Source organism: Sorex araneus, chromosome 6, assembly GCF_027595985.1.
Source record: "Sorex araneus isolate mSorAra2 chromosome 6, mSorAra2.pri, whole genome shotgun sequence".
Lineage (NCBI taxonomy): Eukaryota > Metazoa > Chordata > Mammalia > Eulipotyphla > Soricidae > Sorex > Sorex araneus.
The window spans coordinates 137,552,311-137,576,726 of NC_073307.1; positions in this window are offsets into that span (position 1 = coordinate 137,552,311).

Sequence of the window (24,416 nt, forward strand, 5' to 3'; positions counted from 1 at the left end):
TAGAATCATAAAATTACAGTTCACCTTTGATCTCTTTCTGTTTTACCTGTTCCTGGACAGAAACTTCAAGTAAGTTAGATAATTATGGGTTATTTCTCTTTCACCTGTAGCACTTGTATATGGGAACTTTTAAATGAATCGTATTGCTTTATTATTAATAATGATAAATACCTTTTAATTAAGTGCATCCTGTGTATGAAGCACAATATTTGGCATCTTTACATACTCTTTTTATTGTTTTGTTTTTGCTCTTTTGGGTCACACCCAGTGATGCACAAGGGTTACTCCTAGGTTTGCACTCAGGAATTTCTCCTTGTGGTGCTTGGGGGATCATGGGATGCTGGGAATTGAATCCAGGCTGGCTGTGTGCAAGGAAAATGCCCTACCCACTGTACTATCACTCCAGCCTCTACATATTCCTTTATTCGTCCTATGATACAGTTCCTATCCCCATTACAAATGAGGAAATTGAAGTTAAGAGAGGCAATAAAACTTGACCAGGTCAACATGGCTAATAAGCTAAGGAATCAAGGTTTGAATCAGGGTGTCTGACTCCAGAGCTCCTTCTCCTTTATACCCAATATTTATTAGGAACAGTCAATCAGAAAGTAAGTTCTCTGGGGAATCATCAAAAACTAGGAGATAAATTCTCTATTTGGACCATGCCAAGATACAAAGAATACATTTTTTTTCTTTTGCTTTTTTGGTCACACCACACCTGGCGATGCACAGGGGTTACTCTTGGCTCTGCACTCAGGAATTACTCCTGGCGGTGCTCAGGGGTCCATATGGGATGCTAGAAATTGAACCCGGGTCGGCCGCATGCAAGGCAAACGCCCTACCCTCTGTGCTATTGCTCCAGCCCCAAGAATACACTTTTGACCAAAAAATGAGTAAGATCTCTTGGAAAAGGCTTGAGGGTCATTTGGAAAATGTCGCTTGGTCATAGAGGTTTAAAGGAATCTCCTGTAATCACTAGTAAAATCAGAGAAAGCAATTACTGGAAAAAATAACTCTTATACTTTTTTTTCAGTTCTTATTTAATTTATTAATTTAATTTTCCCAACGAACATTAATTTTTTAAATTACTATTGCATTTGATTCTTAACACATTTTTTAAAACCTTCAAAATTTTATGTTTAATTTTTTTTTAATTGAATCACTGTGAGATGTACAGTTACAAAGCTGTTCGTGACTGAGTTTCAGTCATTTCAGTCACAGAATTCCAATACCCATCCCTTCACCACTGCACAATTCCTGCCACCAGTGTTCCTCCTCCCCAGTTTCCCTCTGCTACCACAGTCTGCCTCGGTAGCAGTTACCCACCCTCTCTCTCTCTCATTATCCTTTTCTTCCTTTTAGGCACCGTGGTTTGCAATACTGTTACTGAAAGGGTAACCTGCATATCACTTTACTTCCTTTCAGCACTCAGCTATTGTCCAGGCTGATCATTTCCAACTACCCTTGTTGTGGTGGCCCTGTCTCTGTCCTAACTGCACTCTCCCTTCCCCTTTGTGGCGAGCTTGATACCATGAAGGTTGGGCCTTGTTTCTACTATCTTTGGGCATTATTCACATACTGTGGTGTGGGTTCTTTTTATATTACACAAATGGCTGTAATGATTCTATGTTTGTCCCTCTCCCTCTGACTCATTTCACTCGGCATGATATTCTCCATGTTTCTCCATGTATAAGCAAATTTTATGACTTCATTTTTTGTAACAGCTGCAGTGTTCCATTGTGTAGATGTACTATAGCTTATCCAGTCATCTATTCTCAGGCACTCGGGTTGTTTCCAGGTCCTGGCTATTGTGAATAGTGCTGCCATGAACATAGGAGTGCAGATGTCTTTTCTGCATTGTATTTTTGGGTCCCTAGATCATATTCCCAGGAGCGGTATTTCTGGGTTGTATAGAGCACAAATTCTAGTTTTTTGAGGATGTCCATATTGTTTCCTAGAAAGGCTGGACCAATCGGCATTTCCACCAGCAGTAAATGTGAGTCCTTTCTCTCTGCATCCCCTCCAGCACTGGTCATTCTTTTGATGTGTGCCAGACTTTCTGGTGTGAGATGATATCGTATTGTTTTCTGATTTGCATCTCCCTGAGAATTAGTGATGTAGAGCACTTTTTCCTGTGCCTTTTGGCCATTTGCATTTCTTTTTTGAGGAAGCTTCTGTTCATCTCATCTCCCCATTCTTTGATGGGGTTGTATTATTTTTTTCTTGTCAAATTCTGCCGAAGCCTTATATTTCTTGAAAATTAATCCTTTATCAGATGAGTGTTGAGTAAATATTTTTTTCCCATCCTGTGGGCTGTCTTTGTATCCTGGTTTCTGTTTTCTTTAAAGTACAGAAGATTCTTAATTTAATGTTGTCCACTTTGTTTATATTTGTTTCCACTTTATCAGTGGTGTTTCATACTTGAAGATGCCTTTAGCTTTAAAGTCATGGAGTGTTATGCCTCTGTTTTCCTCGGTGTACCTTATGAATTCATATCTGATACCAAGGTCTTTAATCTATTTTATTTTACTTTTGCGCATGGCATTAGAAACATGTCTGAGTTTAGTTCATCGCATGTAGGTAACCTATTTTCCCAACACCATCTGTTGAAGGTGGGGAGGCGGGGGTTTATGGGTATTGTTCCATATGAATTTCAGGTGTGTTTGGTCTATTTCTTTTTTAAAAAATGACACAGGTATCTTATAGGGACTACATTGAATCTGTACAATGCTTTGGGGAGTATTGCCATTTTGATGATATTAATCTTCCCAATCCATGAACAGGGAATGCGTTTTCATTACCTCGTGTCCTCTCTTATTTCTTGAAATGTTTTGTAGTTTAGATCTTTCACCTCTTAAGTTAACCTGATCCGAAGTGCTTGGTTTTCTGAGGCACAATTGTGAATGGGAGTTTTGTTCTTGTTCTTAGAGGGAAGGCTTTTTATTTTTCCCCTTTGAGTATAATGTTTGCTGTGGGTTTGTGGCAAATGGTTTTGACTATATTGCGGAAAGTTCCTTTAGCTCCAGTATTGTTGCGAGTTTTTATCATGCCTGGATGCTGGATTTTGTCATGCTTTCTCTGCTGTTGATATTATCATATGGTTTTTATTTTTTCTTTTGTTGATATGGTATATTATGTTGATTGACTTGTGTATGTTAAACCATCCTTGTATCCCCGGATGAATCCTGCTTAATTATGGTGTATGATCTTTTTGATGAATTATTGGATTCTATTTGCTAGTATTTTATTGAGCATCTTTGCATCTCTGTTCATCAGGGATTTTAGACTGTAATTCTCTTTTCTGTAGTCTCTGCCTGCTTTTGGTATCAGGTTGATGTTTGCTTCATCGGAACTGTTTGGTAGTGTTTGTGTTTCTTCAGTTTCCTGGAAGAGCTTGAAAGGGATTGGCAGTAGGTGTGCTGTAAAGCTTGAAAGGATTCACTAGTAATTCATCTGGGGTTGGGATTTTGTTTTGGGAAGACTTGTGATTACCATTTTAATTTCCTTGATAGTTGTAGGTCTTTTCAAGTATTCCAAATCATCTTGTTTTAGCTTTGGGAGATTATAGGAGTCCAGAAATCTATCCATTTCTTCTAGGTTCTCTCATTTCATGGCATAAAGATCCTCAAAGTAATCTCTGGTGATCCTTTAGATTTCTGTAGTTTTTGTCCCTCCTTCCATTTCTGGTTCAGTTTATTAGGGTTCTCTCTCTCTCTTTGTGAGTCTTGCATGTGGTTTATCAATCTTACTTATTTTGTTCAAAGAACCAGCTCTTGATCTCATTGATCTTTTGGATATTTTTTGGATTTCAGTTTATTAATTTCTGCTTGAAGTTTTATTATATCCCTCATCCTGCCTGCTTTAGGCTTCCTTTGTTGCTCATTTTCCAGTTTCTAAAGTTGTGCGGTCAAGATACTTAAGTGGGCTTGTCCTTCCTGATGAATGCTTTCATAGCAATGAACTTTCCTCTTAACACCGCTCTTACTATATCTCACAAGTTCTGGTAGGTAGTGCCATTCTCATTTGTTTACAGGAATCATTTAATTTCTTCTTGACTTCCTCTGTGACCCAATGATTGTTCAGTAATGAGCTATTTAATTTACAGGTGTTTCTCCATTTATCTTTGTGATTAACTTATACTGTCAGTACATTATGGTCTGAGGAGATAGTTGATATGATTTTTGTGCTCTTTGTGGAGGTATATTTTGTGTCCCAACATGTTTCTTACACATCTTTTACGAGCAAAAAAGTAAGAGAAAGCCATTGTTTGAAAAATGATATGGATCATCCAACTTTTGGAGCGATAGCACAGTGGGTATGATGTTTACCTTGCATGCAGCCGACCCAGGTTCAATTCCTCCATTTCTCTCAGAGATCCTGGCAAGCTACTGAGAGTATCCCGCCTGCATGGCAGAGCCTGGCAAGCTTTCCATGGCATATTCAATATGCCAAAAACAGTAACAAGTCTCACAATGGAGATATTACTGGTGCCCGCTCGAGCAAATCGATGAGCAATGGGATGACAGTTGCTACAGTGCTACTTTTAAAAAGACTAATTTTTTTTTAGTGAATCGCCATGAGGTATAGTTAAATACTTACAGACTTTTGTGCTTGCATTTCAGTCATACAATGATCGAGTAACCATCCCTCTACCAGTTCCCATTCCCTACCACCAATGATCACAGTATCCTTCCCACCACCACCCCCACCCCACCTCTGTGGCAGGGCATTCCCTTTTGTTCTCTCTCCTGTTGGGTGTTGTAGTTTGCAATAGAGGCATTGAGTGGCCATCGTGTTTGATCTGTAGTCTACATTCAGCACGAATCTCCCAACACAAACAGGTCCTCCAAACACCCTTCTCTCTCTGAGCTGCCTTTTCTCCAGCATTTGAGGCCAGCTTCCAAACTGTGGAGCAAACCTCCTAGACCTTATCTCTACTATTCTTGGGTGTTAGTCTCCCATTCTGATACTTATATTCCACAGATGAGTGAAAAAAAAAGACTAATTTTAACTACTACCAGGGTCCAAATTAATCAATTAGCCTGCTTAAGAGCAATGGCTAGTAAATAACTGAGCTTAAACCAGAGCCAACTTTCCTGAGTCCCAGTTCAGTGCCCTATTCCCTATATTTTAGAGTTTCTGTGCTCGTTTTTGGAGGAAAAATGCTAGACCAAGGCAGAAATGAGTCTTTGAGTCAAACAGCTTGATGCTTTTGGAGGTGGTCAGCTTTTGCCTAAGATCTGCTACTATTTTCAGCTCTCAGTTTGCTCAGAACTAAATAGTGCCAGCCATACAAATAAAAAGGCAAGGCTATTATTTAGGCCTCCTAGGTCTGTACATTCATTCCCTGCTTGCAGGGGCAAATTATTAGTTCTTCTCTGCTGGACAGTTTGAACATAGGATTATACTAGCCCTTGTCTTAGCCCTTATACATAAGTCTGCTGGTGTGTCTGTTATAAGAAATGCACAAGTCTTACTTTCAGGTTGGGAGAAGAGGGAATGAAAGAAACCTAAATCAGTCTCTGCTGATTTCTAATGCTGTTTCTTTCTATTTGTCTTTTAGGATGATGAGGAAGAACCCAGGTAAGATAACAGTACTGCTGCCTGTCTATTCTCAGAATTGATGTAGAATGACATTTGTGGCCTTTTAATGCCCTGTGAAATATGAACAGCCAAGGAACAGCACAGAAAATGGATCTCCATCTTAAGCCAGGGCTTTGAAGATCTTATTTTGTAAGACTCCCATCTCCTTTCCCATCTATGTCATTTCCTGCCTGTAACCTTCAGATAAAAGTAGACTTTAAAGTACGTAATGACAGCAACTTTGCTTTATTCTTTAGCACATTCTGAATGCCTTGTTAAGAAGAGTAGGTACCATGTTTGAATGGTAATTAGACCATCAGGTGGACTGACTAGATAAACTTTCGCATTATTCTTTCTTGATTGAAATTGGATTTCTTTTATTTAATGGCTTCTAGTTCCAGTACTCTTTATTTCTCACCACTAAAAGTCTTTATATCTGACTCAAGACACCTGTACAGTGAGTCGTGGGTCATAGGTTTACAAAACTTTGTTCAGGGAAAAATGCTCCTTTGTGCTTCTACGTCACCACATGAAATTTAAAAGTGCATCTTATTATTGCCTCAGCCTTGCAGTGAATCTGCAATTCGGGAAATTTCCTTTTCTGACACTCTGTTTCAGGCAGTGAGAACAGGCTCCAGATAATGCTGCAGCACAATCAAGAAGCATTTGTACAAAGTTAAATGCCTGGCCCAGATTGGTTCCTACTGACTCATATGATTGAGAACTGTGAAATCTTGGAGGCGATCAGAAAGACCATCCAAGCCACTGCTATTCAAACTTTAATTTTAGCAGGAGCATCATTTTTCAAATGGGCTTAAGTGGAATCCCAGTCTATAAAAACAAAGTTTTTAATTGAAGTTGTGAGCCACATATTCTCTCTTTGTTACAACAGATCCTGTGTAACTTCTGCAGAAAACTGGAGTTCCTTAAAATTCCTTTTGATGTGGTCTGGGAAGCAGGTGTTTCAGGATGGAACACACTGGGATAATGGTTCCAGGATCATGACACTGGTTCTTGGCATGGTATAGCAACACAAAATATAAAGCAGTGATGATATAAAAATAACGATGTTGGTATCATCTACATCATTACTGTAAGCCAACTGAAAAAAAAACCCTTCTGTTTGAAAATACCTCACCTCATTCAAGTTTCTCACTGAAAGATTCAAGTTAAATTAATTGTCCAAACACATGGTAGGACAGCTAGGACATGTTCCCTTTCTTGATTTTATTTACACACTAGCAAATACCACTCCATCTTTTTAAATTGTAGGTTTGAAGGCTTGTTTTGCAGGGCCAGTAGGGGGAAGGGAGGTGGGCACTATTGGGTTGGGGCAGGGGTTGCCACATCTGGTGGTACGCAGGGGTTATTCCTGAGGTCACTCTTGAGGTCACTCTGTGGTCAGAAGTGACCCTTGACAGTGCTCTGGGAACCGTATATTGTGCTGGAGGTTCAAAACAGGGTCAGCCACAAGCAAAGCATATGTTCTCTCTCTCCTGCACAGTGCAGCTCTATTTTTTCCTTCTCTACCCACCTCCTGAGTCCCATTCTTAGTGCCAGTTGTTATTCCATATTTGCCTCTCCTTCATGTCCTTATCAACACCCTTTGCTCCTGCTAGAGCATCTTTCTGGAGGGGTGCAGCCTTCTCTGGGCCTGTGCTGGCACCCGTTATTCTTATAAGACCTCTGTTCTTGTATCCACAAAGTGGGTTCCACAATAATATTTTTAGCTGATTTAAGGCTTCTTCAGATCCCATTCTTGGTTCCTTACATCCCCAAAACTCATTGTCACATCTTCTAAACACCCTGTCCTCCCCTCCACCTACCTCCCTGTTTCAAGGAGATAGTCAATTATTCTAGGCAGATGGAATAACTCACATAAAAACACCAGACAGGGGAGCCATGGAGAACAAAACAGAGACTGGATTATTTTGGATCTTTTAGATATTAAGATGTTTGAGCTTAGGGGCTGGAGTGACAGAACAGTGGGTAGGGTGTTTGCCTTGCATGCGGCCAACCTGGGTTTGATTCCCAGCATCCCATATGGTCCCCCAAGCACCACCAGAGGAATTCCTGAGTGCAGAGCCAGGAGTAACCCCTGAGAATCATTGAGTATGACCCAAAAAGCCAAAAAAAAAGGATATTTGCGCTTAGAGCATTGGTGGATCTTGGTCACTTTTGTGATAGTGAGGTGAAGTAACTGTCTACCAGGACCATAACTATTAGCACCATTATAAACTAATCACCTAAACTATAATACATTTTTAAATAATTCTGAAAAGATGTTTTATATCATGGGGACTGTGGGGAGAAATTAAAGAATTTGAAAAGGAATGAATCTGAGTAGATTTACATGTTGGAAGTTTTCCCTGCCTTCTGAGTGGAAAATGACTTGGAGGTGGCTAGGTCCACACTAGGACTGGGAAACTAGCTTGACTAGGCTATAGATGATGGGAGCCTAAACCAGGATATTCTCTAGTTATTAATCAAGTTTTCATTTTTCACAGAACTTCAGTTCAACTCTCTCTTTAGCACTTCGCCTCTACTACCCTCACGATTAACACTAGATCCTTAAAATTCAGGCCAAGCAGAACCCCAGATGACTGTCCCCAGAAAGTTCAAACAAGACTATTATAAAGAGAAGACCTTATCAGATGAAATATGTAGACACTACTGAGTAGAAGTGACATGTCTGTCCTGAGAGACTTCCATCAAGATGAATTCATTCATCTTGTCTTTATGGCTAATTTGTAGAATCCACTTTGATTAAGAGAATACAGAGACCTCCTGAAGAGATTGGCTCTATTCAAAGATACTATCCGGTTTATGATACCTGCATTAGAGTTTAATTGCAGATGCCTTCGAGTCATTTTAACAAGATAGTAGTGAAGCACGGAGTTTCATCACTAACAGCTGAGATGCCAGGCTTTCTCTCTTGATCCCGGCTGCCATGGCTGTCAGCAGGAATCCTCTGGAACTGGGACTTGACAGACCCTTTTATTGGTACAGTGAACATTTGAAGGGCATATTCCAATTTGACAGAAAGAATAGGAGTTAAATTTTCTTTTTAACCTTTAAATCCATACTTGTTGATTTCATTCAGTTTGTTTGTGCTGAACTACCATTTGGCTCAATGCATCCTAATTAACACTTGAGGGCAGATTGCCTTTGATCTGAATTTCTCTCATTTATGATATACACTGTACAATTTCAGTAAGCCAAACAGAGTTTTAGTCCAAAGGCTTTTGAACTGCCAGCAATCTTAAAACAGGGTCTGATGTATCAGGGAGACAGAAAGGAAGTGTGGGTTGGCCTGCAGGAGGGAAGAAAAGAAGGGAATCTGGAGACCCGGAGATGCAGGTCCACTTGTATTGTTAGACTCATGTCTCCTTATGCTAGCGTTTTTTCCACATGGTTATAACCCCACGGTCTGTGCTGAAATCCAGGGAGAATTGGATTGTAACCACTCTCTATAGTGGCAGGAACCAAGGAGAATTCTTGTCTTATGGAAATGCTTTTGTATGTAGTAGATCTGTGCTTTCCTCCCTTGCTACCTGCTAGAACCTCTCCTTTCCTCTTTTAAGCTTTGACTTTCCAGCTGTTTGAAATAAACTGACCAATAGTCGTGCTTTGGGTCATGTGTAGTCTTTGTCCTGAATTTTGCTGTATAGTTGTACTCATTATCAGCAACAATAATCAGAGCTATCATTTACTGAAGGTGTATACTTAAGTCTAGCCTGGCTTTTTAGAGTTTGTGCTTTCAACCAACGTTTGGGGTTGTTTCAGCTTTTTTAAATTGTTTTATTGAATCACAGTGATAGATACAGTTACAAAGTTGTTCGTGATTCGGTTTCAGTCATATAATGTTCCGACACCCATCCTTTCACCTGTGTACATTTCCCACCACCAATGGTCCCAGTTTCCCTCCTGTTCTCCTCTTCCCCAAGCCTGCCTCTATGGCAGGCAGTACTTTTCCTCTCTCTCTCTCTCTCTCTCCTTTCTCTCTTTCTCTCTCTTCTCTCTCTTTCTCTCTCTCTCCTCTCTCTCTTTCTCTCTTTCTCTCTCTCCCCTCTCTCTCTCTCTCTCTCTCTCTCTCTCTCTCGTCCCCTTCCCCCCTACATCCCTCCCTTCCCCCTCCCGCCTTTTGGGCCTTATGGTTTGCAGTATAGATAATGAAAGGTTATCAGGTTTATATCAGGTTTATATCTTTACCTACCTTTAACACTCAGTTCCTGCCCCAAATGATCATTTCATCTTATTGTCATGTTAGTTCCTTCTCTATCCCAACTGCTCTTTGCCCCCCCCCCACACACACTCTTTTGGCAAGCTTGACCAGTCCTCCTGGCCCCTGTTTACCCTGGCCTTGGATATTAGGCTCATTATATATATATTATACATATAATATTTATAGCCCACAATGAATGCAGTTATCCCATATCTGTACATCTCCTTCTGACTCATTTCACTCAGCATGATATTGTCCATGTCCATCCATTTATAAGCAAATTTTATGACTTCATTCTTGCCAATGATTGCATAATATTCCATTGTGTAGATGTGCCATAGTTTATTTGTCATCTGTTCTTGGGTTTTCGGGGATTGTTTATAGATTCTAGCTATTGTGAATAGTACTGCAATCGAAGTGCAGATGACGTTTCTGCTGTGTGTTTTGGAGCACCCTGGGTATATTCCCAGAAGTGGTATTGCTGGGTCAAATGGGTCAACCAACATTTAGACTATCATCTCCAAGAGACTGCTACATTTTTTTTATTACTCTGTGTGAAAGCCAAAAGAATTCACCCACAGTCTTCAAAAGATCAGTTTGGATTAGCTCCTCTAATCTGGGAATTCTTATTTGTTTTGACATAGAATTTCTGTGACTTAAGTTTTCTGCAAACTCCTTCTCTGTCATTGGGAACTTCCATGATCCAGATGAGATATTCTTTTATCTTTTCGTTACAGAGTGTACACTGAGGTCAGAAAATAAGGTGCCTTTAGACTTTCTGGGAACAACTAGCCACACTCTCCTTTGATGCCACAGAAAAGCCACCCCTTGTACCTCCATTTTTCAATATTTGATTGTCATATGGATGTCAAGAATCCTAGAGGGCCATGGAAGAACAGATTCCTAATATGTAGAACATGGATATTAACTGCTGCTGTGGAGTCATCTTTTAAAAGGGTGTCTTTGAAGCTCAGAGTGATTTTTTTTTTAGGCAAAAAAAGCAATTTACACTTTTGGCAGCAATTTTCTGTCTTCTCAGTGCTATTATGGGAGATCTTGTGTTCACTCTCTCACAGATTGGTTCCCTCTCTGCTCCTGCCAGAGCCTGCTGAGAAGTAATATATATTCAAGGAGAGGGGGTGGCAATATGATCTGCTCCCTTGAAAGCTGTTGTGTAGTGGGAGGAAGTCAGCGAGGGAAGGACCCTTCAACCCTTGTCCTCAGGGGGAAAAAGGAACAAAATCAGTTATTAAGTTTTGATTTGCTGTTCAGATTTTCCATGAATTAAAAAAATTAATATAGGCGAAAAACGGGTTTTTAATAGTAATAGCTATATGGGAGTTCTGTGGAATTTTTATCTTCAAAGAAGTCTCTTCTTATTCAGGCAAAAAATACTCCTGCTGAGATGAGTGTGAATTTGACCCGCGCTGGTGCTTTGATCAAACCGCCAGCTTGTCCTGACCCCGTCAGAGTTAGTTAGCAGACCCACCTTCTTCTCTCCGTGGTCTGCTTGCAACTGGTTGTGTGACCTTGGGCAAGTCTTTTAACCTCCTTGCCTCTTGGTAGTCTTGTTTTTATTTCCCTGTAAATACTTGTCTTTGCTCCACTCCCTACCAGTGTTTTGAGATATGGTTGTCTAGAGGAATACACACTTATGTTAAATACAGAGTGGAAAGAATGTTGGGCCCTGGGGTTGGCTCACTGACTGAGTGCCTTGCTGGCAGATGGCAGTCTCATCCCTGGCACCACCCACAAGCCTGGTGCCATCCCAGGAGCACTGCTATTCCTGCCATCTCTGGTTATAACACAGTGAGTGAGGCATTGCAGCTAAAAGTGTGAAATCCCCAATGAGCACCACAACCCAGTGTGAGACCACTACAATCATTTATGTGTAACTCTTAGACATTGCAGCAGCAATAAAAAAAAACAAATGGAAGGGAAGAGGTAGAATCTGCATAGATGCTGTAATTAGGTATGGGTTTTATTTTTTTAGTCTTCTAAGTGTGTTTGAGACTATATGCTATGTATGTCTCCCCCCTGCCCTTTCCCCGCATGCTCTAAAATAATAGCTGCATGCTTCTAGATATAGAAGTTTATGAATGGGACTAAGTCAATAATACACTCAGGTTTCTTTTGTCTTCTCCTGTTTATATATTCATGATATAAATTCCATTTATCTTCATTTCAGAAGACATAGCTGGAAACCAAAGAAAATGGCTTTTATACTTGTTATCTGGAATGGAGTCATTGGGGCTGCTTATTATGCCGAAGTGGGGCTCCAACATCTAAGTTGACCTTTGTCACAAAGAGTCTCCTAATTCACATTTCCCGGTTTATGAAGCCAGAGCTGACTTTGTTTCTTCCTGCTGATGGAGATTGTTTATCTTCTAGTCGCCCCAGTGACGGATGAACCATGCTATGCACTGTGCTGCCTATCTATAATAAAAGCAACCCTAGTTGGTTGAGTAATTGATTTTCAGTTATTTGCCTGTAAGAGTCACAACTTTATTTTATTTTCTTCATATTGGTATGTAATCACTGAATCTGTTCACAGCTGGAAAATTCAGCCAAGGTGGCTCTCATTTATTCCGTCTGTCTCACGCTAGAAATGCTGGCTAGGAGCAGCTTCTGTTTTAACATATATCTGCTTGCCTTTTCTGCCTTCATAATGCTAAGAAAAAAGTCCCAGTCAAAAGGCCTAGATGTCCCTTTGCGTCTATTCCAGGACAGTCCTTAGAATCCTTAAAAAAACTAACTTTATGCATATCTTTGACCTCCGAGCTTATTAACATAGGATTCACCTAGGACCTCTTTTCCTAAACATTTCTTGAACAAGAAATGTTTCAGATGAATCCTTTTGCTCGTTTGTTCACAAGCCTTTTTAAGTGTCTACTATATTAATAGGCACTATGCTAAGCCTTGGGGATATGAAGATGATAAAGATTTTGTTTCTGCATTTAACAAGACCTCTAAGTCTATTTTGAAATAGAAGTATTAAGTAAAATAATTGGGGCTGAAACAATAGTACAGTGAGTTGGGCACTTGCTTTGCATACAGCCAACAGGAGTTTGTTCCCTGGCACCCTATATGGTCCCCTGAGAACTGCAAGGAGTGACCCCTGAGTGCAGAGCCAGGAGTAAATTCTGAACACTGCCAGGTGTGGCCCCAAAACAAAGACCAAAAAAAAGCAATAAAAAAATTTCACATTCAAGTTGTACATTGTTATAACTTGATGCTATTCCGGATGCTATCAGGAAGTATTTTTAACAAGTATATACATGATCTCATTTACTTCTCACAATAGTCCAAACAAGTGATTAACATATTATCTTCATTTATCATCTAAGGAGAAATAACTGAGTCTCAGAGTTTTTATAATACATAAGGTCACACTGACATTCAGATTCAAGGAGTCTGCCTAGAGAATGCCATCTCCTAACCATAGTTATTCTGTATAATACGAACATTTGCTGAAGAGTAGGGTATGACTAACTCAGAATGAGAATCAGAAAAAATAGTCTTTGTGCAACACTGAGATGGATAATAAGAAAAGACTTTTTTTCTTAGTGGAAAGGGTAAGGAGGTCATCCAGGATGAGAGACCTAAATATTTGAAGGCTCACAGACGCATAAGCACCTGGGCTGTGTATGGGGAATGGTGAATGACTGGACTATGGGAAGAGAGGATACTAAAGGTAGGTTAACTTACCATGTAAAAGGTCTTGTGATCTATGTTGAGATGCCAAAGGATGTTTACTGTTTTTTTGTTACACTTCTTGACAGCATGGTTCTCTCTATAGAAAACTGGACAGTCTTCTGAATCTTATGGGTTTCTGCCTGTAATCATAGCTTATGATTTATCATTATGAGTAGATGATTTGCTTTCTTTATGACCCATTTTCTCATCAAAATAGCACATCTAACGGCTGGAGAGATAGTACAGGGAATGGGGCATTTGTCTTGCACGTGACTGACCCAGGTTCAATCCCCAGTATCTTGTTGGTCCCCCAAGCACCACCAGGAGTAACTCCCAAACACAGATCCAGGAGTAATCCCTGAGTATTGCCAGATGTGGTTCCCAAAACAAACAAAAGCATACTTAATTATACTCACAAAGTAAGTCTCCTATAAAGCACTTATTTCTTTATGATTTCACTTATAAATATCATATAAAGGAACAAAACAAGGGACCAGTTTTGTCCATTGTCCAAAGAAAACAAATCCTTACCTGGAGACAGTGATAGAGAGACTAGCTTCTCTGGTGGTAGGTGTGGTACAGTAGCATTGTGAGCCTAGAATGTGATAATACTATTATAAATCATGATACCTCAATCAAATTGTGATTAAAAAATAACAAGTCTTTGTACCTTAGAACTGAGGTTAGGTGGAGAGGTGGGGGTGGAAATGGATTGTGCTAGGAAGGATATTGGTACTTGATGTTGGGGTAGTATGTGTGATGTGTTAACATCGTACCTCTAAGACATATACATAGCTATACCAGAAGTTTCCAAACATGTTTGGCCTATAACTCTCTTTTTAGAAAACAAAGTCACTTAATGCCCCTACCCCTTGTAAAACCCCCTTCTTTTAGCAAGTAAACAGACCACATCCTCCAGTTGCACCTAAGTCTAGCCCCTGAATCATTTCAAACACGCACACACAGAGACACACAGACACAGACACACACACAGACACACCCCTACCTCACCCCAGAAAGCAGTATTGCCCACTTAAGGAAACAGCTATATATTCTAGTAAACCAATGTTACCACAATAAAAATAAAGTAATTGCCTAATGCAAAAAAAAGGTGAAACTATCCTTTGGGTTTTATTCTTCTAGATGAAGCAACAAGCAACAGAAATAAACCAGTTGTAAAAGGAAATTGATTTGTATCTTATTTACACCTTTATTTTGATAGTTCCTGCCTTCTAAATTAAAACCGAGTTTGGAAAGTAGTAATCTAGTTTCTTCTGAATGGTTAGGTTAACAGGAATACTAAAGCACCATATAGATTTCCCGACTAGATTTAAGGCTATAGATGTTTTACTTAAAGACTAGTCAAAGAATTACTGTTAAAACTAGAACATGCTGTCGTGGCCTATACCAAGTCCACTTATGGGCAGACTATTTTTTTCTAGTGGGGTGGCAACTGTCAGTTGTAGGTGGATTTTTCAGCGGTGAAGGATGGAGATTGGCAGTCCGAACCTCCATGCTGCTCAAGGGCCAGCTGTAAGTTGATGTGAAAAAAAGTCCCATTTGCTCATTTATTCTTTGTGTTCATTCTGGACTCACAATATGCATAACGGATTTCTTTGGAAATCAGAAGCTGCAGTGTATGTTTTAAGAATAACTGAATGCGATACCCTTGGCGGTGCATCCCCATCACCCGAAGCAGCCACACGCGTTGTCAGTGGTTGTTGGGGAAACTTGATGGTCTCTAGCGTCTTTTCACTTCCTCTCAGCAAGAGGCAGGCAAGAGGTCAATAATTCCATTTTCCCAACAGCTTCTAAGGATCCTTACCCTTTTTTGTAAACTCTGTGTGGCTGATCTGCATTCACCTCTTTACCCAGAAACCCACAGCAGGCATCTGTAACTGATGCTGTGAACAGAACCCGTTCAAGTTTTTGGTTTGGGTTTGGTTTAGTTTTTCCTTTTTTCTTTTTCAAGAATGGTAGAAAGTTTCGAATCAAGGAGCACAGGTTTCTTTAAAACTTTAACTACCTGCAAAGAGTTTCGAAACTGGAAGGTGACCAAAGGCTGAGATAAAAGCAAGAGTACCTTGACAGTTACCTAGGACTAATATTCATATGCCTGTGCCCATTTGATTAGAATGGAACTGTGAGTTGTTATAGGTTCACACAAGAAATACTTTCTAATCCTCCAACAGGGTTTCAGGAAAGAAAACCACATTCTTGAATAAACGTCTCATGCCCACCCCCACTACAGCACCGCTACCAGTGGTTCCCCATAGGTTGCTGTGTGGTTGTAAAACAGAAAAACATTTTGTTTCCTTGGTGAATACATGCCTCCTTCCTCCTTGGATCCATCAGTTCTATTTAAAGGAAAGTGAGATTGAGCATGAGGAGAAAAAGGCACAGAGAGGCAACTGATAGCATCGCAGCTAATTGTTAGGAGAGAAGCATGGCTCAGCTGCTCTGGCTGCTAGATACGTCTCTAGAGGCAGTGTTGAAGCATGCTGTTTTAGTCCACCTGCACAGGTCCTTCCACGCAAATACCGGTGTCCCGGATTCACAGCTGCATTTCAGTAATGGAGATGCCTGCCTAATGTGCCGAGCGTCAAATCGGACAAAGGCCCTATAATATTTCGAAGATTTCAAGCAGCTCCGTGAGGTCTGGTTAATCTAATCCTTTTATTATAGATGAAGGAATTGGTATTATGAGGTTAAGTGATTAAGCCATGGTCACACAGAGAGGGACTCCGTCAGGATTAGAATCGTCACCTATGAGGTGTGAAATTCTATACTTCAACCACTATCCTATCCTGCCTTTGACAGGAAATGGGTGCTTCGGATCTTCCATGGTCTTGACCAGGACTAAGTAAGGTTTTGTGGATGGAATTTTGGGCAGCCACCAAAGATTTAGCATTTTATCAAGAAGCTTATTTTCTTTGTTAAGTGCCAAGGTGCAGTTTGTCAGAGAAGGAAGCTGAAGCGGAGCTTGCTAGGAAAGTGTTTAAGGTGGAATGAACAGGAACATCTCTCCCCAGACAGGTAAACATTATTTTATTCCCTGGCTTTAGTGGAACCAGCAACTGCCATTGCCTCTTCTGAAAGAGTCACTGTGCACCCAGTGGCAGGTGCAGGCCAACAGTTGTCATGGTAACGGCAGGAGAGGCACATAGTTTAATTCCAGAACTGATAATTAACCGGAGGGTGGGGAAGAGAAATGGGGGATGATTGTTTCAGGGGGGCAAAACTTAGCAATTACCAGCAAGCTGCATGGACAGAAAGGCCAGGCACAGATGCTTTTGCCCAGCATGCTCCAGAACTCCACGTTCATCGCTTCTGGTTAGGAATTTTTATAAGCTGAAATGAAGAGTCAAATCCCCAGTCAACTGAGACTCTTGAAGGAACCAAGTGAAGAAAGAAGGATGTTCTGTGAAAAGAAATGCAGAGAGCCGAATGAATGTCTACTCTGAACGACTTCTTCCAGTCAGAAGCAATCCAGAAGTGCTGTCTTAACCGTGCAGAAAGAATTTGTGCTCTAGGATGACTAAGATTCATAAAGCATACTTGTTGTGATCTTCTACTCCAGTGGATGGGCTGGGAGGGAAGAGCTGATTTAAAAGAAAATAAAGGGCCAAAGGGATACAGCAGGTAAGGTGCTTGCTTTGAATGTGACCCACCCTGGTTCGATCCTCAGGACCACATATAGTCTCCCAAGACCTTCCAGGGTCCCTTAGTGCAGAGCCAGGATTAATCCCTGAATATCTCTTGTGCCCCCTCTCCCCCCAGAAAAGAACATAAGTATATAAAGGAAAACTTTTAGAAGCAATGAACATGTTTAGGTACCTGACCACTGGGGCAATTTGTCTATCTGCCTCTTATTACAATCCTCAGAGATTGTAATAATAGAAGCAAGCTAGGGTTGTAGCTATAGTGCAGCAAGTAGGAATTTGTCTTGCATGAGGCCAGCCAGGGTTTGAACCCAGGCATACCCTTGGGTCGCTGGAGCCCAGCTAGGAGTGATCAATGAGTACAGAGTCAGGAGGAGTAAGTCCTGAGCATTGTTGGGTGTGACCCAAAAACTCTGTGTGTGTGTGTGTGTGTGTGTGTGTGTGTGTGTGTTGACGGAAACAAGCTAAGTATTACCGAAGTGTTATCTCCTTTAATACAGCAACCAAGGCAGAGAGCTCTACTACTGTTTTCATAGTACCTTACCAAGACAGTAAAGTGTACCGAATCCAATTATCCTATTAATTTGTATCTATAAACTAGAATCTATACTACTCTATAGAGGAACCTACAATCTTTACCTCCTATAGGGGAACAATGGTCCTAATCTCGAGTAAGAAATAGATATAAACTCTTTATTGTAAAAAAAGGTGAACTCGTTTTTCTTCTAAAATAAGCTATAAAATTAAACTTGCCAAATTAATAGTACTAGAAACTGTTCTATGGAGCATTTTAGATTTGTCTCATGCCTCCTTCATAGATTAACCGATGCCTCACACCCGATTAGGAGAATAAGCTGAATCATGTTGCATTCCTAATTGACTCTGCAACTCACGGTGAGTCAGGACTTAGTAAAGATGACTTGAGGAGGGGTCTGGAGATGTCGCTGAATGGTAGAGCACATGCTTTGCACATATATGACTGTCTAAAAATTCTGTAATGATTATTTTGATTCTGTCTGTGGGCTTCATCCAGAAGTGCTCAGGGGCTTCTCCTAGCTCAGTACTCAGAAGTCACTCCTGGCAGTGCTTAATGGACTTTGCAGTGTTAGGAATCAAACCCAGGCCTCCCAGATGCAAAGGATGTGATCCAGTCCATTAAGCTATCTCTCCAGCCACTCTAATAAATGTTAAGCATCCATGTTTGTACATTTTTCATAGGAAAACTGCATAGTTCATAGAGCAAGGGCTTTCTTATATTCTAGTATGTATGTTTGTGAGCAAGTTAAAGTGAAAGAGGGAAGAGATTGAGTTTTCTGTGAAACAGTGAGTCTCAAGGGAAGAGAAAAAACATTCAGCAGTATTTATGAAACACGCCTTGTTTCAGGTACTATCTTCAGTACTAGGAATGGTTTACAACAGAGCACTTGTGCTCCATGCCTTTTTCTAAGTCTGTAACTATATTTCATGGTGATTCATTAAAATGAATTTTTTAAAAAGTTTACTTTGTAGAGTCTCAGCTAAGTGAGACCCTACATAGTAAATGGTATTGTAATTTATAACCCCCCCTTTTAAAGAAACTAATTCATCTTTTAAAACATATTAGAGTAGCCAGAGCAATAATACAGTGGATAGGATGTTTGCCTTGAACACAGTTGACTGGGATTTGATCTTCAACACCTCATAAGGTCTCCTGAGCAGCTCCAGGAGTGATCCCTGAATGCAGAGCCCAGAGTAAGCCTGAGTGCCACAGGGTGGGGCCCCAAGACAACAAATAAAAAAATACAACATATCAGAGAAAATTCAATTTACCTGTGCCTCCCAGCTAAAAGGAAATAAGTAGATGATAGATAAAAGTAGAAATATACATTTTAAACTATGAGCATCCTCTCAGTTTCCCAGAGGTTTGACAAACTAATAAGTTGATGTTTCCTTTAGAAGTAAAACAATTATTATTAAATTTTGGGAGCCTGACTGACAAAATAATTATGTTAGAATATGTCATTTTGCCTGCATAATAGAGGTGGTATTATTTCTAGGATATCTCATTAATGTACTGTTCATCAACAAAGAGTAATGTAACCTTTCTCTTATTTGATTAGTGCAAGGTCAGAATAGAAAAGACTGCTGGAAGAATTCTCAATCTTTTGTTCTCGGAAAATAAATTAAGCACTGTCTTATAGGTCTAAACACGGAAATTGGAACCATTGAAGACAGGCAAACAGTGTGACCACTTATTCTGAGATCTATGTGAACTTCCCATCATTGCTGCAAGTCTCATTTCTGTATTTCACAAATCTTATCAAGTGTCTACTGTGTGCTAAGAAGGGGTAGGTGGGGGTGCTATAGTATAAGTCAAAACCAAATGTAGTAGTCCTTGTTTTCATGACGCTTTCTATGTATACAGAGTGTTTTGTCTCTCCACCTTTGAGGGCATATGTCAGTTCTCTGTCTACTCAACTCGCCTATTGAAAAGCTTCATGCTATGAGTATTTATCAATGAAATCCCCCACCACAGGGCGTCCCAGGTCTGTCAGACTGAACAGCAGTTATCTGAGTTATTGACTTACTCTTCCAACCTAGGTCTCTATATTCCAATATATTAGGCAAATGCTCATATAAGAAAATCTTTGAGCAGACCTGTTTACTTTGGCTAGCCCAATATTCCTAAATTTTGTGACTCAAAGGCTTATAACCTCTACTACATGAATGGTCTTTAGAAACAGTGTTCCTCAGATGGAGGAAGGTGCCTGGCTCATCACCACCATTGAAACCGTTACTGGTCATCTGCCATCCAGATAAAAGGCATCAATAACACATAAGAGATCGCATCTCCCTAGTTGAAAAGTTCCCTTTCATTGTACTGTTCTTAAGATAACTGGGATTTCAGAACCACTTATATTACTTCCACAAACTCTGAAGTCTAGCTGTCAATGGTTGTAGATGCCAAAACTGGTGATAATCTATTCTGGGGAAGGAAGCCTCGGGGAAGACACTGGAGTGTTCATAAAACTCTCTGAAAAAGCGGAACGTTGGCTGTCCACAATTTCATTCCCCAAAATGAGGTGACTGTCATAAATATGCTATTTTCCTCGTCTATCAATTATGTCATTCCTTTCACTATTTAGCAATAAAGAATGTTGTGGCAGCAACGTCTACCAATCCCCACCACATTGCCTACTGCAAGTAGAACCTCAAATAATAGTTGAGTGAATAAAATGAGTCAGCCAGCCAATTACATGGAATATTACTAAATTTAAGGAATACAGAACTGGCATTTGTCTCATTTTAAGGTAGTGTATAAATGTGTTTATTTTTTGGCACATAATAGTGCCTCTTGCATCTGTTTTCCATCATCACAGATTGGGGACAACGAAGAAAATAATCCATAGAGCAGTATTTTGCAAATTTTGAAGTGTTGCATCTAAGGAATAGTTGTGTAGGTCTTTTTCTCATTAATGATCTTGGAAAGTGTTCAACTTTTTATGTGTCAGAAATTTCCCGAATATAATCAAGCCCTAATGCCAAATGGGTTCTGTACCAGGATTGCAGTGCTCAGGCTGAAAGGCCAGTACTGTCTCCTTCCTTCAGTTTTCCCATCAGTCATCCAGAGGCAGTGGTAAGGTTCAAGGCAGGAATACATGTGAGTGATAGTAAATAAGAAATCTAAATGATGTCATCCTCTGTCACCAGTGAAAGTAGAAAGCAATGGGGGCGGGGGTTTCAGGAAATGGCTCAGTAGCTAGAAGCACCTGCCTTGCATGCATGAGCCACACATTCAATTCCCTGTGCCTGTCACAAGCACAACACAACACAACACAAGCACTTTTCCTCTGCCTTGAAGCCAGCGCAAGCACCACAGTAAAGCAGGTGCTGCCCTAGCAGGCATCACACCCAGGAGTGTAACCTCAGGTTAGCACTGCAGCTAACCGGGTTCAACCCCAGCAAGCCCCGCAGGCTATCGTGTGCCTACCCTACACTCATCACAACAATAATGTGAACAAAGGGACGGAAGAAGGAAGAGTCATTAATTTTTAAGTATAAATTACTAAACAAGTCAAATTGCATGGCCTGACATAAAGGTGCCTTTTGTACTGGTATATGTTCAGACAGGATTGTGTTTGCAACCTAGACACAAAGTGTGAGTCATTTAGACATTTATTGGAAACAACAAAGAAGCTAAGAAAATTGACCTTGTAAAGTAGCTTTCCAACATCCAGGAGACCTACAGGCATCTCATTGTCTTATTCTAACAAACCTGACATGTGGTTTAGGTATTCCTTTATTACGTAGATGGTGTAATTGAGAGTGACTCATCTGAGGTTTCCCAGCTAGAATTAGAAGTGTCCAGAGTCAGGACTTGAAATAAGGACTGAAATAAGTCTTTTTCTACATTCCATGCCTTTCCTCTCATAATGCTTTTGTTCAAACCCTACCTCTTCATTTCTCCTCCTCTTTGATGTTCTGCCCTGGACTTTGTTTCCTCAGTAAAATTTGCAAAGGTGGAACCACCCTGCCTCAGGCCACGCACCTAGGAGTTACACACATCCTCTCTCTTTCCTTCATATTCTATATTTAATCAGAAACTCTGTCAGGTTTACTTTCAAGTATATTTCAAATCCAATGAGTTTCTACCACCATCTCCATCTTGATCTCAGCCAGAATCCTACTGTGGAGCTGAAGAGATAGCTCAAGTGACAGAGCACATTCCCCCCTGAGTTTGTTACTCAGTCCATCCTCACCCCAGGGCTAAGCACCACACGGCCAGACTCAGCACTAAACACCCAGACAGGTCTACACAGTGACTGGATGATTGCTGGGTTATTCCCATAGCCCGAGCTCCCCACCCCCCAACCCCCAGCAACAATGCTGGGAGTGCCTGATGCCTTTTTTCTTTTTTCTTCTTTCTTTCACTAGCTTTCTCTCATTATTCTTATCCTTTGTCCTCCATCTTCTATCCAGCCCCCTTTATTATTCACATAGATACTAGAATCTTTCAGGATGCAGAGTTCATGGACTTCTTCCATTGAAAATGATGAATTATATCACATGTGCAGTTTGCTTCAGAATATCTATAAAATCCTACAAGATACCACTTTCCCCATTCCTCTATGTTTATGTATACCACCTCCCTGTTACCTACTTCCACTTACTGCTTATGCACTCTTCTTCATCATGTGTGGAAGCCTTTCCTGTTCCAGGGACTTTTTGTTTGTGGTCCTTTTTACCTGAATTCTGACCTCAGGATCTTCCTGTGACCCTTCATCACTTATGCAAGCCTCTACAAAATTAGCTTTTTGGACCTCCATTAGTTAAAACTCAGCTCTGTTTTTTTTTTTTGCATACACTTGCTACTACATGAAAATATTTTATGCATCTAAACTTATTTTCTTTCTCTCCAGTAGAAATTAAGAGTCATGCAGGTAAAAGCTTTGTGTTTTTCATCACTATAGTCTCAGGACCTAGAATATTGTAGGCACAGCTAATTTTATAATAAAAATAATTATATCAATCAAAGTTTATAAATCAGGGAGAGAAGCATGGTTTGGAATAGAAAACCCCTAGATTGGTTTGATCAGATTCTCAGTCTGTCACTATTGTCCAGGTTACTTATAAGTCAGTTTTGGTATTCATAAAACTCCACAAAATGGTGATAGCCAGGTTATTGAGTTTGGTGTGTGGGGAGAATGAGTTAAATGAGTGTGTGTGTGTGTGTATGTGTGTGTATTTTCTAAGTGCTTAGTATTTTCTAAGCATTCATATAAAGCCCTTTGCTATAGTTTTAGAAAATACTAAGGTGTTATAGACATGGAAAAGAATTTTAGAGCCTGGCTCCCTGAAAGGCTGCACTATAAGGAACTTATACAAATTCCTTTCTTTGATGCTTTTCTTAAGCTCTTTACCCTTAAGGCTTGGCAGAGACCCTACTCTGGTAGTGTTAGAGTTGCAGCATAGGCCCTTTCATTCATTCTCAGACCTTTGCCTAAAGAACAATTTGATTAAGCCGTATAAGTTACCACATGACTATGTGGGATAATTCTTATGCATCCTATTTTTTTTCAAATAGTAACATAGCCAGGGGCAGTTTTCTTAGGCTAGGCTACTTTAACAATAGGAATGTCTGGTCTCAGTTTTGTTTTGTCTCTCAGAACCTGCCAGATTGTTTTCATTTTATTTTATTTAAAAATATTTTCCATTATTTAAACACTGTGATTTGCAAAAAGCTGTAACAGTTGTTACAGCGTTTAGTATTCCAACATCAATCCCACCACCAGTGTGATCTTCCCTTGACCATTGTCCCCATTTTCCCAATTGCCCTCTAGGCCCGCCCCTTAGAAAAGACACAGAATAATTTATTTTGTATTGCTTTTTATAACTCGCTAAATGGATAATGGAATATTAAAAATACTTCAATAAAAGAACATTTGTGAAAATTGTTATATCCTCAACATGTGACCCTTACATCTTGTCTAAGTGTTTACTAAGCTGTTTGTTGCACGTTGAGCCCTGTGCTACTGTTTACTAAGCATAGTTGTCATCTGTGTTACTTTCCATCGAATTTGGTGTGCTCCTATTGGGATGTTATTTTTTAAATTTTTTTAATGCAATCATTGTGATAAACACATTTACAAAGTTATTCATGATTGGATTTCAGTCATATAATGTCCCAACACCTGTCTTTTGTTTGTTTGTTTGTTTGTTTGTTTGTTTGGTTTTGGTTTTTGGGTCATACCCAGTGATGCACAGGGGTTACTCCTGGCTCATGCACTCAGGAATTACTCCTGGTGGTGCTCGGGGGACCATATGGGATGCTGGGAATCGAACCCAAGTCCCTACCCACTGTGCTATCATTCCAGCCCCCAACACCTGTCTCTTTACTACTTTACTTTTCCCATCACCCCATTTCTCTCCCTACCCTTCCCCCCTACCCACACCTGCCACCGTGGCAGGCACTTTTCTTCTTCTTCCTCTCTCTCTCTCTCTCTCTCTCTCTCTCTCTCTCTCTCTCTCTCTCTCTCTCTCTCTCTCTGCCCCCCCCCACCTCTTTTGGGCTATATGGTTTACAATATAGATAATGAAAGGTTATCAGTTATATCCCTTCCCTTTGCCTACTTTCAACACTCAGTTCCTGTCCAAAATGATCAATCCAACTATTATTGTCATGCTGATCCCTTCTCTATCCTAACTGCCCGTTGCCCTCCACACACTGTTGATGGCAAGCTTCCAAGCACTGACCAGTCCTCAGGGCCCCT